The following is a 14,050-nucleotide window of genomic DNA, read 5'->3' as shown; positions in this document are numbered from 1 at the left end:
GTTAAGGTCTAAATACGAGAGGTAAAACCATAAAATTAATAGAAGAAAAGTAGAACAGTATTTTGGAGACCTAGGAATGGGAAGAACTTCTTCAATAAAACTAATATACAAACGTGATTTGGAGAGCACACTGTTAATAGCCATTCTGAAAAAAAGTCTGATAACACTTAATGAAATTAAGTGCATGCATATTCTATGAGCTTGCATTTCTATTTGGGGTATATAGCTCAGATGATTCTCATAGAGGTCTATTAAGAAAATATTTACATGGAAATTTGCCACAGGGTTGTTTTCAGTAACAAAAAGTTAGAGACAATTAGATGCCAACCTCAGAGGGAAGTGATAAACAAAATGTGGTTGATACATACCTTGGATTGCTATGGAGTAGTTGGAAAGAACAGACTAGATATGTCTACATAGTTATGAATAGCTGTTAAAAACAATAGTGCTGAGTTAAAACAATAAGAAAACAAATTGAAATGGACGCTTATAACACAGTACACATTGTTAAGGTAAAAAATTCAGCCGAATTCAATTTAAAGGAGTTTAATTGAGCAATGAATGTGCAGGCCCCAGAATCATAGTAGATTCAGGGAGGCTCTAGTGCAGGCACGTGGTGGAAGAAGATTTATAGACAAAAAAAGGGAAGTGAGGCACGGAAATCAGAAGTGAGGTACAGAAACAACTGGATTGGTTACAGTTCAGCATTTGTCTCATTTGAACACACTTTCGACACTTGACAGTGTATGAGAGGTTAACGTATGGCTGTTGGAATTGGCCAAGACCTAGTCACTGTTACAGGTGCACACTCTCAAGTTAGGTTTTCAATCTTGTCTACCTATTAAGTCAGGTTGTAGTTCATCCACAAGGACTCAAATATAGAAGTACTTCTATAGTTCTATGCAAATATAGGAGTCCCTCTTAGACCATATTTAGTTTGTTTTAACAATTCCTCCTTTTTGGTCATTTTCTCAATTTTGAGAGATTGGCCAAAACTTTAGTCATTGATGTCACTATTACCATCCTATATGTATTTATTTGGTCTTGAAACCCCTTGGGGAACAGCAGAACAGTGAGTTTTGTAAGGGTAGGAAGAAGGACTGAGTAGAGGGTAGTTCCTTATGTTGAAACATCCTGTTTACAGGAGAAAAACAAAACTTGGTCTGTTTTAGGATCTATGTGTTTCTTTAAAGTCTTAGTTTGATTATGTCACATTTAGTATAAGTGACTCCATTTTGGTTTAGTTTGTTGGGGTCTGGTGTATGAGCTCAGTCCAAAATAATGGCCTTCCATAATTTTGTCTAAAAAGGTGCTTCCTTTTTGGCCAGGTTTTCATTTAGGTGAGAGTGTGACTAAAACTTAGGGCCTTAGTGTCACTCTTAGTTATCATCATTTTGGGTTTTTGGCCTCAGTATGCCATTCATAGGTTATGATGTCCTCATGGTTGTATTTTTTTTTTTTCGGTTTTTGTCATTCCAGTTGGAGAGAGACCATTTGACATCCTAGAGATGGCTGTGTGTAAAACCTTTAAAACCTTTGATTTTTTAAAAAATGTAAATGAAAATGTAAATTTAAATGTAAATGTTTGTTTAAATGTAAACATTTAAAACCTTTGAGAGAATGCAGTGTACCAGGGAGACTATTATGACTGTCAGGAGGATAATACCAAGTGTTTGGAGTATGTTCTTTACTCAGGGTCCTCAAAAACCAAACCACCTAAAATCAAATAGATCAAAGAATGAGTTAGATGAAGAGTCTATTCACTTAACTAAGTGGTCTTTTCATTAATCCCCTATAACTGAATTTTTATAATCTACATTTGATGTATTTTTCCATAGGCCACAAGTGTCAGTAGTTGTACAGATACTTTTCTGTTTAGTCATTCTATTATTTAACATAACTTTTACAAGAGAACTTAAAGTCTGATGTGTAACTATAGCCTTTACAGTAGATCTGTTATAGAGCGTATTACCTTAACTTTGCCAATGATTTTTCTTACCTAAGTATGTAAAAGAAAAATGAAACAAAGGGGGAGAACACAAAAATCCCCTCGAATTTTTAAAAGCCAAATTTTACAACCCCTGCAATATTACCATTTACTACCAGTTGCTTTCTGACCCAGTCAGATGTAAGAGGCCTCTAACTGGATCCAAGTCAGTTAATTATCAGATAAAATCCATTCCTGGACCCAGCGCAGTTTCTGTCATGACTTCCAAACCCAGTGTCTATTAGGAGTTTGCTTAAAGAAACTTGTAGAATTCAAAACACCAATCTGTGGAGCTCCAAAATCCGAGAGAGAACTTACCCATGATCTCCAACTGCTCTTGAGAGATCAATGGATGCAAGTGGGTTCTGCAGGTACCTTGTTTGTTCACTCAGTACTCCTGGGGTTCGTTAGAGAGTCTACTTTGGACCCCGCTTCTGACACCATCTGTTAAAAAATTTAGCCGAGTTAAATTTAAAGGACTTTAATTGAGCAATGAATGATTTGTGAATCAGGCAGCCCCAAGAATCACAGCAGATTCAGAGAGACTCCAGTGCAGCCATGTGGTAGAAGATTTATAGACTAAAAAGGGAAGTTACCTACAGAAATCGGAAGTGAGGTACAGAAACAACTGGACTGGTTACAGTTCAGCATTTGTCTTATTTGAACAAAGTTTGAACACTCGACAGTATATGAGTGGTTGATGTATGTCTGGTGGGATTGGCCAAGGCCTGGCCACTGTTACAGATGCACACTCCCAAGTTAGGTTCTCAATCTTGTCTACCTATTAAGTTAGGTTGCAGTTCGTCCACAAGGACTCAAATAGAGAAGTATGGAGTCCTTCTCAAGTCATATTTAGTTTGCTTTAACAACATAAATAACAGAATGAATATCTAACATATTAGAAAGGTAGTCAATAGCAGGACATAAAAATATTGAATGAGGATAAAAGAGAATAAATACGTAAGAGACTGGCCTTCCAGGAATGAATGATGATGATGTTCTATGAATTATGAAGGATGATTAATCAAAACCCTGCACACAAAAAACAAAGCAGAGCAAAACAAACAACCTAATAATTAATGACTTATAAATGCGGATAAACTAGGTATTATTTGGACAAGAAGAGATGTGTTTATTCTTACTTGAGCTAAAGCAGATGGCATGATGAAGAGGAACAACCCAGTAGACTGGGAAATAAAAACAAAAGGGGCAGCATAAAAAAGTTTGGGCTTCCGTCTTGCATTCTGGCAAAACTAAGCTTTAAAAAGTATTTAAAGTCTCTGGGCCTGTTTCCTGATCTGTACATGGGCATGATAATAATGTACCTCACACATGTTATAATATTGTTTTATGCATTTAGAGGGTCAGAAAATATTATTGCAAATATTCGCAATCCATAAATGGGCTTTTAAACGGTGGCTTCAGTTATTTCATGTACACTACTAGCTTGTAAATCTGTCCAGCCACAACTGTCATTTGCTCTCTGGAATCATATCAGACAGTCCTCAATTTACGATAGCTGAACTTAAGATTTTTTGGTATTAGGGTGGTGTGAAAACCACACACATTCAGTAGAAAGTGTGCTATACTCTCTCCAGATGCTGAGCAGTGGTACTGAACCACAGCTCCTACTCAGCTATGTGATCATGAGGGTAAACAACTGATACTCTACAGTGTACTGTGTTCCCAGATGATTTTGCTTAATTATAGGCTAATGAAAGTGTTCTGGGCACCTCAAAGGTAGGCTAGGCTATGATGTTCAGTAGGTTAGGTATATTAAATGCATTTTCCACTTAGATATTTTCAACTTACAATTGGGTTGATCAGAATGCAACCCTATCGTAAGTTGAGGATCATCTGTATTTACCATTTAGCTTGATATCTCTGTTTAGATATCCAACAGATACCTGAAACTGAGAATGCCCAAACCGAATCATTATTCTCAGCCCTTAACTGTTCTTCCTGTTTTTCCTTCAGTGACTGGTATTACTATCCACATATTTCCTATGACAGACTCCAAAATCTCACCACCTTTCCCCCTGATTTACCCTCTTCCAAATAATAATGAAGTCCAATTAATCATAATTTCTTAATTGCATTTCATCATCCTCAAAACATATATCTTAATTCTGGCACCACTATCAATGGTTTAAATTACCTCTAGAAACTTCTAAAATTGACCTCCTCATGAAAGCCTTTCCAGGCCTTTTTGGAGTGATTTAGATGATCTTTCTATATGCAAGTGGAATCACTTCACTCCCCTGCTCAAAATTCTTCCATGACTCTCCATTCTCCAATGCATAATGTCTGATATCCATAGTTTATCATGACCTTACTGTCCTTCAACTTTCACGAGTGTCTTTCAAACAGCAGATCATGGCACTTTAGTGGCTCATGTCCTTTATGTTAGTGAGCGTTTACCGATACTTTTAAATAAAATACAATAAGAATAGAAAATAGAGTGCATTGCCTGTAAGTGGCTAAGTATTATGGGATTGAATTTTGATTCACACATCCACTCATATGCATGTATACAGACATAAACACATATACATACATAAACATATTAAGTATAGTTGTAGAGTTTATTTCTTATTCTGACACCCAGAAGCCTCTGTCTTACTGCCATTTCTGTGTGCCAACCAACTCAAATGCTTGCAGCTCCCTCAATACAACATGGCTTTTCTTTCCTTAAGGAATTTCTATTTCTATTTCTGTTCTATTTCTATTTCCATTCCTGTAATGCCTTTTCTCTGCTTGACCTGCATAACTCTTACTCTTTCTTTATTGATTTAGCTTCAGAGTTATCTGTTCTGGGAGGTTATTTTTGATCCTCACCTAGCCCTCAAAGCAAGAGATAATATCATTTTTATGTAACCCTATAATACTCAGTTTTTGTATCCATTTGCCCTCCATTACCCTATATTGTAATTTCCTGTTGAGGGGTTGTCTTCTCATTAAACTGATAACCCCCCGAAGACAGGCATGTGTGTTACTATCATCATTTTGATTTTATCTTCACTAAAATTGATGGATCAGGCAAGATAATCTCCAAAATCCTTCCCAGCTTTAAATTTGTACTAATATAATTCTTAGATTTGATATTTTGGAGGACATTTATGATAAATTGCATAGGTATTGATAGATCCAACTTGGCCATCAGTATTACTATCCTGTTTAAGATTTGGCTGTTTAGACATCCTTTTGTCTGTTACTGACTGAATCTCATACAATTGTGGTATGGGGTGATTTTCCTAATTGTTCCTAATATCTAAAATGGAAGAAAAAAACACTTAGCTTCTAGGATTGGATGGATTCCTTCTAGGCTCTTTCTGTGGATCTATAAACATGCCAATAAAATGTAAAAACTCACTCTGCCATATGTCTCCACATATCTAGTTGTCTGGCATAATGAAGACATCACATCTCATTGCCATTTCTGTTTTAATCCAGATGTTCAGTATTTTATATGCATACACTTAGCAGTGCCCTTGTACCAAGGATATTTTAAATGATAGATGATATATTTCTCAACATCCAGTCATCCAAATACCTAATAAACTACCCTTCTCCTAGTATTTTCAATAAACTGAAGTTACCATGTTTCTTTAAGGGAATTTTACAACTATGGAATTAATGACTGTGCCAGAACCACCAATTTTATTAAGGCCAAGAGCAAAAGGGGAAAAAAGGCTTTAGAAAACAAGCTACTTACCTAATGAAAACAAATCAATGGTAAGATATAAAGGACATTGTTATAAATGCCGTAGCTCTGCTGACTAACCATCCCATTTTTCTTTTTAGAAGGAAACAAATTTCCAAGAAAATCCTTTCAAGCAAATGATGTATTTTTTTAAAGATTTTGCTAATGCATTTTAAATTCTAAACTTCTATTACCAGATACCATTAGAAATCCATTCACTTTTATAATTCTAGTTTTAAAATGCCTTTATAGTTCAGTTATCACTTTATGTCTTAGATTCATTCAAAGAAGTGCAGGAGCTTTGAATTAGATTTCTTATCCTCTCTTGTCATCTTGCTTCCTGAAGCTGCCATCCTCTATCCAGTCCTTTCTCTGGATCATACCTTCTCTTCCTTCCTGCCATAAGCGCCATCTCTTATCTCCTGTCTTCTCTGAGATTAAAGCCATTATCTCTTTCCTCTGAATAAGCCAGGAGATAACTAAAAACATACTTTTTTCATTTTGCCTTAATCTCCATTCACTCAATGATTGACTCAATAAATGTTTACTGAGTACCTGCCATGTGTTGGGCTGTGTTCTTAGGCCCTTAGGCTCAGAGAAACAGATGAAAATGCCTGCTCTTGGCCATGTGCGGTAGCTCATGCCTGTAATCCCACGACTTTGGGAGGCCGAGGCAGGCGGATCACCTGAGGTCAGGAGTTTGAGACCAGCCTGGCCAACATGGTGAAACCGTGTCCCTACTAAAAATACAAATATTAGCCGGGCGTGGTGGTGTGCACTTGTAATCCCAGCCACTTGGGAGGTTGAGACAGGAGAATCGCTTGAACCTGAGAGGCAGAGGTTGCAGTGAGCATAGATTGCGCCACTGTACTCCAGTCTGGGTGACAGAGCGAGGCTCCATCTCGAATGAATGAATGAATGAATGAATGAATGAATGCCTGCACTTACGAAGCTTACATTCCAGTGGACTGTGCCTGCCTTTATATAATCTAAATGGTCTATTAGTGGACATTTTAAAATATAAGTGGCCTCTACCTGTGAGATAAATTCAGAAAGTATTTCAGGAAGACCAGATTTAGTGAAATCTTCAAAAGCCATATTAGTTAAAGTTGAGTGATGCAATATTAAGATACAGGGAGGCAGATTAAGGATTAAGAACTCTTCTTTGTATTCCCATGACCATGATTTTAAATATTTTAATATTGTATTACTAATGTGTATTATTTATCTGAACAGTTTTGTAAAAAAACTGAGACCGGTGGAACATATTTACAGTTAGAAGATCTGGATTCCAGCTTCAGCATTCCCTGTTCATAATTGGACAATTCTCTGAAAGCCGACTCTTTCATGATGCTTTCGAAAACTGGATTTCTCTCCCCTTATTAACAGAGTGATGTTCTTAGAATGTAAAATAATTAGGGGGGCATATAGAAAGAATTTCTGTTCACTTTAATCATCATTCATGCTACATTTCTGAGAGCTTGATAGGTTACTTTGACTTCCTTTTAAACCAATTCAAAGATGGGAATTTTATTTTTTTAATATAAAACTTTATTTTGGCCCATTGTGGTGGCTCTTGCCTGTAATCCCAGCACTTTGGGAGGCCAAGGCGGGCAGATCACCTGAGGTCAGGAGTTCGAGACTAGCCTGGGCGAAAGTGTGAAACCCTTTCTCTACTAAAAATACAAAAAAAAAAAAAAAAAAAAAAAAAAAAAAAAAAAAAAAAGCCAGATGTGGTGGTGAGCGCCCATAACCCCAACTACTCGGGAGGCTGAGGCAGGAGAATCTCTTGAACCCTGGAGGTGGAGGTTGCAGTGAGCTGAGATTGTGCCATTGCATTCTAGCCTGGGCAACAAGAGCAAAACTCCATCTCAAAACAAACAACCCCTCCCAACCACTTTATTCTAATATTAGCATTGACAGTTGTTTCCTCTACTGACTTGAAATCTACCTTCCTAAAATAGTAACTTATTGGTTCAGGTTTTGCCTTAAAGTATTCCACATGCCAGCTTATCCTGGTTTTCCTGAGGCTCTTCTTACTCAAGGTGGACATTTTCCATCCTCCTTTTTCTTTTCCTAGCATAGTTTCTAGATCTCCCTCAATTTGGTCAGCTTCCTTTTTAGACTTTCTATATATAGTTCAACGTTCTGGTAAACCATGGAATGTGGAGCTATACCTGTCATCCTAGATGTGGTCTAATATAACTCTTACCACCAAATTTTCAACACTTTGTGTGTATATGTGTCCTACATGTGTACTATATTTTCATAAATTTTTTCCTTTTAAGCCCCAGCACAGTGATCTTGTGGTGAGCGATGCATACACATACAACATAGAAATATTAGGTTATATTTGATTGCAGTGTCAAAAAGCAAAGCCAATATTAGGGTTAAATCCACAAGGTCTATGGTGACTTTATTTTCATTTTTGCCACAGAAATTCTCTGTGCCAACTACCTTGTTCAGCATTTACCAATCACGGCAAGTGTTGACAAGGAAATCTACACCTCCATCTCCAGTAAAAGATAGGAAAACAAAGTGTTTCATTTGTACTTAAGGGGTGAGGAGGATAAAAAATGTATCCTTTAAGGGTAGTCTCAAATTCAAAACAATGGAGCTTTACTCTTTAGTTGTTTTAAATGTTTCTCACTATTGTAACCTTATGTTCCAAAGTTAAAGCCAGGTTTTGAAGACCAAATCAGAAGAATCCTGACAGACCAGTCAGTGGCTGAGGAGTTAATTATAAAAAGAAATTATTCTCCTTAAAGAAGACATGTGTCATATAACAGACATCACTAAAGTGTGCTTTTAATGGTCATCAAAATGACAAAGCCAAGAAAAATGAAACTTAAAAAGTTACAAACTATCACTGTTAAAAAGCATTGGTTTTAGACAACAAAATAAAAACTGTAACTTTGAGGAAGAATTAGCTGTTCATTCATGAATATACTATATTAATCTGCAATTGAGCAAGCCATCACTCTGAATTATATCACTGAACTGGTGTAGTCTGGTGTGGGAAGATGTCTGTTTTTAGTCATTTTATTATTGCATTTTGTCAAAATATCAAACACATTTATGAAGACAGAGCTGTAACAGGGTTCTTTGGGATAAAATGCTTATAAACTGATAGCTAGTACTGAACTAGACCTCTATGTGTATCTATTAGAAGGTGTTTATGTGGAGGAAAGATTCTTTTTGTTGTTGTTGAAAGAGAAGAGAGACTTTTCTTTTTTGACACCTAAAAGTAGCAGTTGGTATAGAAATGGTGAACGAGGGCAATGGAGGGGATAGGACAGTGGTACATCTGTCACTTGCTTAGAGAGTTTTTGTTTTTTGTTTTTGTTTGTTTGTTTGTTTTTTAGTTTTGATGTTGTTATAGCAATATAGAAACTAATAATTTTTAAAAATTGAATTCCCTCAAATTGTCACCAAAAATCATCAGTGTTAGTATTTTCAGAGACATCTTTTATACAAGCATAGAGTTAGAAAAATGGGTAGGGAGATACAAATAATTATAGAAAAACTGGGTTACATTGTACATTCTAATTTAAATAAAATACAAAAATTTGATTGGATTTATTTTATTGATGATAAAGAAAATGGAGTGAAACTGAACCTATCTGTATTCTTCAATATAAGATGTACTAGTTCCTGAAATATCCATTTGAAACGGAGAGAAAAGGTTGTTACATAAATGAAAGGATTTTCATTCATTGTACTATTTTAAAAAGCTAACTTCCAATTTTAGATGGTATTTGTTTACTGTCTTCTATAAAAGATAAAGTACTTATTTTTAAAAATTTACTCCATTTTTTAAAATTGTGCATATATTTTAACTTTGCTAAGATTTACAGTAGAATCTTTTAACTTACACACTGATTTTACAAGCTAACCTTTAATCTTCACAATCACAAATACATTTATTAACATTTATTATGTTTACAGATGCTTGATATTTAAACAAATTAGAGTAAATTCTGTAGGCAAGGGAGAACTCTTTAGAATTTTCTGTCACTTTTCCATTCACCACTGGATTTTTTTTTTTTTTTTGAATTCTCAGAGAGCTGCATAGTGAATACATGTATAATACTAAAACAGAATGGAATCAACTCTGCAGGAGAACAGAAATGTTTTTGAATTCTCTACCAATCCCTTATTCACAATAAGTATTTGATAAGTAGCTTAAAGGCAGAATTGTTTGCATACCCAGTTATCTGCATACAAATTTCCTTTAGTTCCTTCCTTTTGTCAAAGGAGTAATTTTCAAGGCAGTGTTAGTCTTTAAAATATTTAATATATAAGGTTGCAGACACAAAACCATGTGTGTTGAACTCTCTTAGAGGTTTAAAGGATTTTTGAGGGTAATTTTTGCATTAATATGACTTTTGTCTTACACACATATTAGCATCCAAGTTAAGAAGTCACAGTCCTATATGACACTTAATGGATATGTATATATACATATATATGAAAATATGTTCAAGTATGCATGAGTGTGTATGTGTATGTTCATGTGTGTATGTGTGTGTTTGTATATGTGTGTATATGTGTGTGTATAGTAATTACTCTGGTCTTTTAAGCTTGGTTGCATATTTAACTTCAACGTTTCCCATCAGTCCTTTTTATCACAGTTATTCCACTCCTCAATTATTTTATTTTGTTTCATCTTTTGGTTTCCTGATCTTTTATGTGGAGTAGTTTTTCAAAAAGTGTCTTGAGAAGCTGACTTCTTTAATGTTTAAAAATGTCTTCTTGTTACTGATCTTTTTAAACAACAATGTGTCTGGGTATCCTGGGCTTGATCCTCAGAACTTGTAGTGTGCCATTGCCCTCTGACATTAGCTACTCATGTGGAGACTCTGAGGCCTGTCTACATTTCCCCCTTGATAGGTGACTTGATTTTTCTTCCTGGATGTCTGAAGAATTATTTATATTTGAAAGCTTATTTAATCTTGACTTAGAGCCTCAACAAATTTTTGCTAATGTGACCTTTAAAAATTCTATTCATCACTCTTTTACATATTTCGAATAGCTATCACTATGATTTCTAGTTTTATGTTTAAGTACAATTTTATGTTCAAATTATTGGATTGCTTATTTTTGGAGCATCAATTTTCAGACAGGAAATTTATGGTGGTTATCCTCTGTAGATTTGAATACCAGATATTGAAATTGTCTTTTTGTTCTTCTAAAATGGGAATGGCAACTTGGTTAGAAATCTCATCTAACAGCTCTTTTAGGTTGTTTTTTTTTTTTTTTTTTTTTTTGCTACAGGGAAATAATCATATATCACAGTAGAGATAATAGTAGAGTAGACCTGATGTACCCATTAGCTTAAACATTTATAATCAATACATAATTGATGCTTCAGGCCATGATACAGGAAGAGGCACTAGACTTTCCTTGCTTCCGTATATATATGTGTGTATCTATGTATATATGTGTCTATATATGTATATATATGTGTGTATATATATTAGTCTGTTCTTGCACTGCTATGAAGAAATACCTGAGACTGGGCAATTTATAAAGAAAAGAAGTTTAATTGGCTCACAGTTCTGCAGACTATACAGGAAGCATAGTAGCTTCTGCTTCTGGGGAGCCTTTAGGAAACTTACAATCATGGTGGAAGGTGAAGGGGAAGCAGGCACATGACTGCAGCAGGAGAAAGAGAGAGAGTGCCACACACTTTTAAATAACCAGATCTCGTGAGAACTTACTATCATGAGAACAGCATCAAGGGGGAAATCCACTCCCATGATCAAGTCACCTCCCAGCAGGCCCCACCTCCAACACTGGGGATTAAAATTTGACATGAGATTTGGGTGGGGGCACAGATCCAAATCATATCAATATATATGCAAACCAAAAATAAAATTCTAAGCCCCCTGACCAACTGAATGGACCTCTCCTGTTGGCCAAGGGGATTCCAAAGTAAACCTGAAAAAACAAATTCAGGCCATTATGGGAAGGCAGGGTTAGACATGCCTCATTATACTCTTCTCCCTTTGTAATTCAGGCAACACTGTCCAGCATTAACATTAAAACAGATATCTTAAGACTGACAGAACAGACGCTTTGTAGCAATAAGATACCAGATTCCAACCTGACTCTAGTGTAGCATCACAGGACAGACAGCGAGCCCTGAAATAAATAAATTGGCCGGGCGTGGTGGCTCATGCCTGTAATCCCAGCACTTTGAAAGGCCAAGGCAAGTGAATAACCTGAGGTCAGGAGTTTGAGACCAGCCTGGCCAACATGTGAAACCCCGTCTTTACTAAGAATATAAAAATTAATCAGGCATGGTGGCGGGCACCTGTAGTCCCAGCTACTTGGAAAGCTGAGGCGGGAGAATCACTTAAAGCGGGAGGTGGAGGTTGCAGTGAGCTGAGATTGCACCATTGTGCTCCAGCCTGGGCAACAAGAGTGAAACTCCGTCTCAAAAAAAAAAAAAAAAAAAAAAAAAAAGATAAAACAGACTCTTTGTAGCAATAAGTTACCAAATTTCAACCTGACTCTAGACAGACAGCGGGCCCTGAAATAAATTGAAGTATTTTGCCAAAATACATTTCTTTGACATATTTTGAAATGGCCCTGGAAACTGTCTCTTGAGGGGAAGATCTACATTCTGTAAAGAATCCCCTTCCTTTTCCAGGTCTTTTCCTGATCCAGGAGAGATTTAACTAAGAGTCTGGCACCTTTCATGATCTGACAAGAGATATTTACCATCTATTCTCTCTGAAGCTCGCTATCTGGGGGCTTCATCTACATAACAAGGACCTTGGCTTCCATAACCCGCCTTATCTACAATCATTTCTTTCTGCTCACTTCTACTTTTGAGGCGGAGCTTAGCCCTTTCAACCAATTGCCAATCAGGAAATATTTAAATGCACCTATGATGTGGAAGCCCCCTCCCCCACCTTCAAGATGTCCCTCCTTTTGGGCTGAATCAATGTCCACCTTACATGTCTGTACTGATTTATGCATCTGCCTGTAACTGCTGTCTTCCTAAAGTGTGTGAAAGTTGTAACCCCACCAATTTGAGCACATGTTCTCAGGACCTCCTGGGGCTGTCATGGGTCACAGACCTCACATTTGGCTTAGAATAAATCTCTGCAAAATTTTACTTCTTTTCATTGACATATATGTATAATTTTTGGACATTGCACAATAGGAAATTCAGGCCTGTGGTCTCTGAAAAGGAAAACAAATGTGCGCCCTGTGATTGTCCTGACCTGTTGTGTGGAGGCATATGCTGTCCTCCCCTATACTGAAAGGAATCACAGGTAGAGCATGAAACTTTCTCTGATTTGAAGAGACAGGGAGGTCTAGGTGGCTAAGACTTACAGGGAATAGTATGAGAGAGGAAGGAGTTAGTTGCATGAGGAAAAAGCATCAGAAACCTGCATGGGAGTAAACTATACACGTCTATGGAGAAATTATGGCAATATGGGGAAAACAAACCAGAAAGCTGTAACCTAAACAGCTCCCAGATGTCACTTAGGGCCGATAGATACCAGGACACTGCTGTTTCAGTCCCTGACAGTTTTTATTTCCAGCATCAACTGCCAGACACAGGAGTGAGCAAACCTTCAGCTCATTTCAGCCCCTAGCCTTGGAGCAATCCCAGCTAATGCTGTGTGGAGCAGAGACAGGCTCTCTTGAGTGAACCCTGCCCAGATTGCAAAATCACGAGCTGAATAAATGTTCTAAGCTAGAAACAATGGGGTGGTTTGTAACTTAGCAGTACATATCTAGAACACATCTGTATGCTTTCAACTTGCAATTTGCTGCGTGTTTTTTATTAATCAATTATTCTATTATTTCCAAATGCAAGGTAAAAATGGCTCTCTGGGGAGTGGTTCCTTTCTATCCTGTAGCTTGCACTCACCTCCAATACTTGCCCTTCTAGGTTGGGAGAATCTAATTCCGGGAAGTGTTTCTCTACCTCAGGATGATGCTAAATGACTGATGAGGACGTGGGTCTTTGTGAGAGCACTGCCAGAGACTTTAAATTTGGTGAGACTCCTTGGCTAAAGCAACCTCTGAATGAAATTGTCTTCAGAGAAAAAAAAATACCTTAACAAAGTCTTCCCTTTTCCCCTGCAATTTTTTTCCAACTTAGAAAGTGTCGATGATGTTTCCCAGGATGTCCTTTACTCATTTCCTACCATACAGCACCATTTCTCTTGGTAAGAATGGCATTGTCCCTAGGTGACTTTTTTTTAGTCTGAAATTCATAACATCTATTTTAAACTATTTCTTAGTTCAAGTTCTGAGGAAAGATGTTCCTTATTTTCTCCATTTTGGTCATAAAGATCAGCTTTTCTCACCCAATTATGCAGGTTCATCTAGCA

Source organism: Rhinopithecus roxellana, chromosome 7 (assembly GCF_007565055.1).
Source record: "Rhinopithecus roxellana isolate Shanxi Qingling chromosome 7, ASM756505v1, whole genome shotgun sequence".
In the NCBI taxonomy this organism is placed as follows: domain Eukaryota; kingdom Metazoa; phylum Chordata; class Mammalia; order Primates; family Cercopithecidae; genus Rhinopithecus; species Rhinopithecus roxellana.
Note: the sequence above shows the minus strand (reverse complement) of the source record.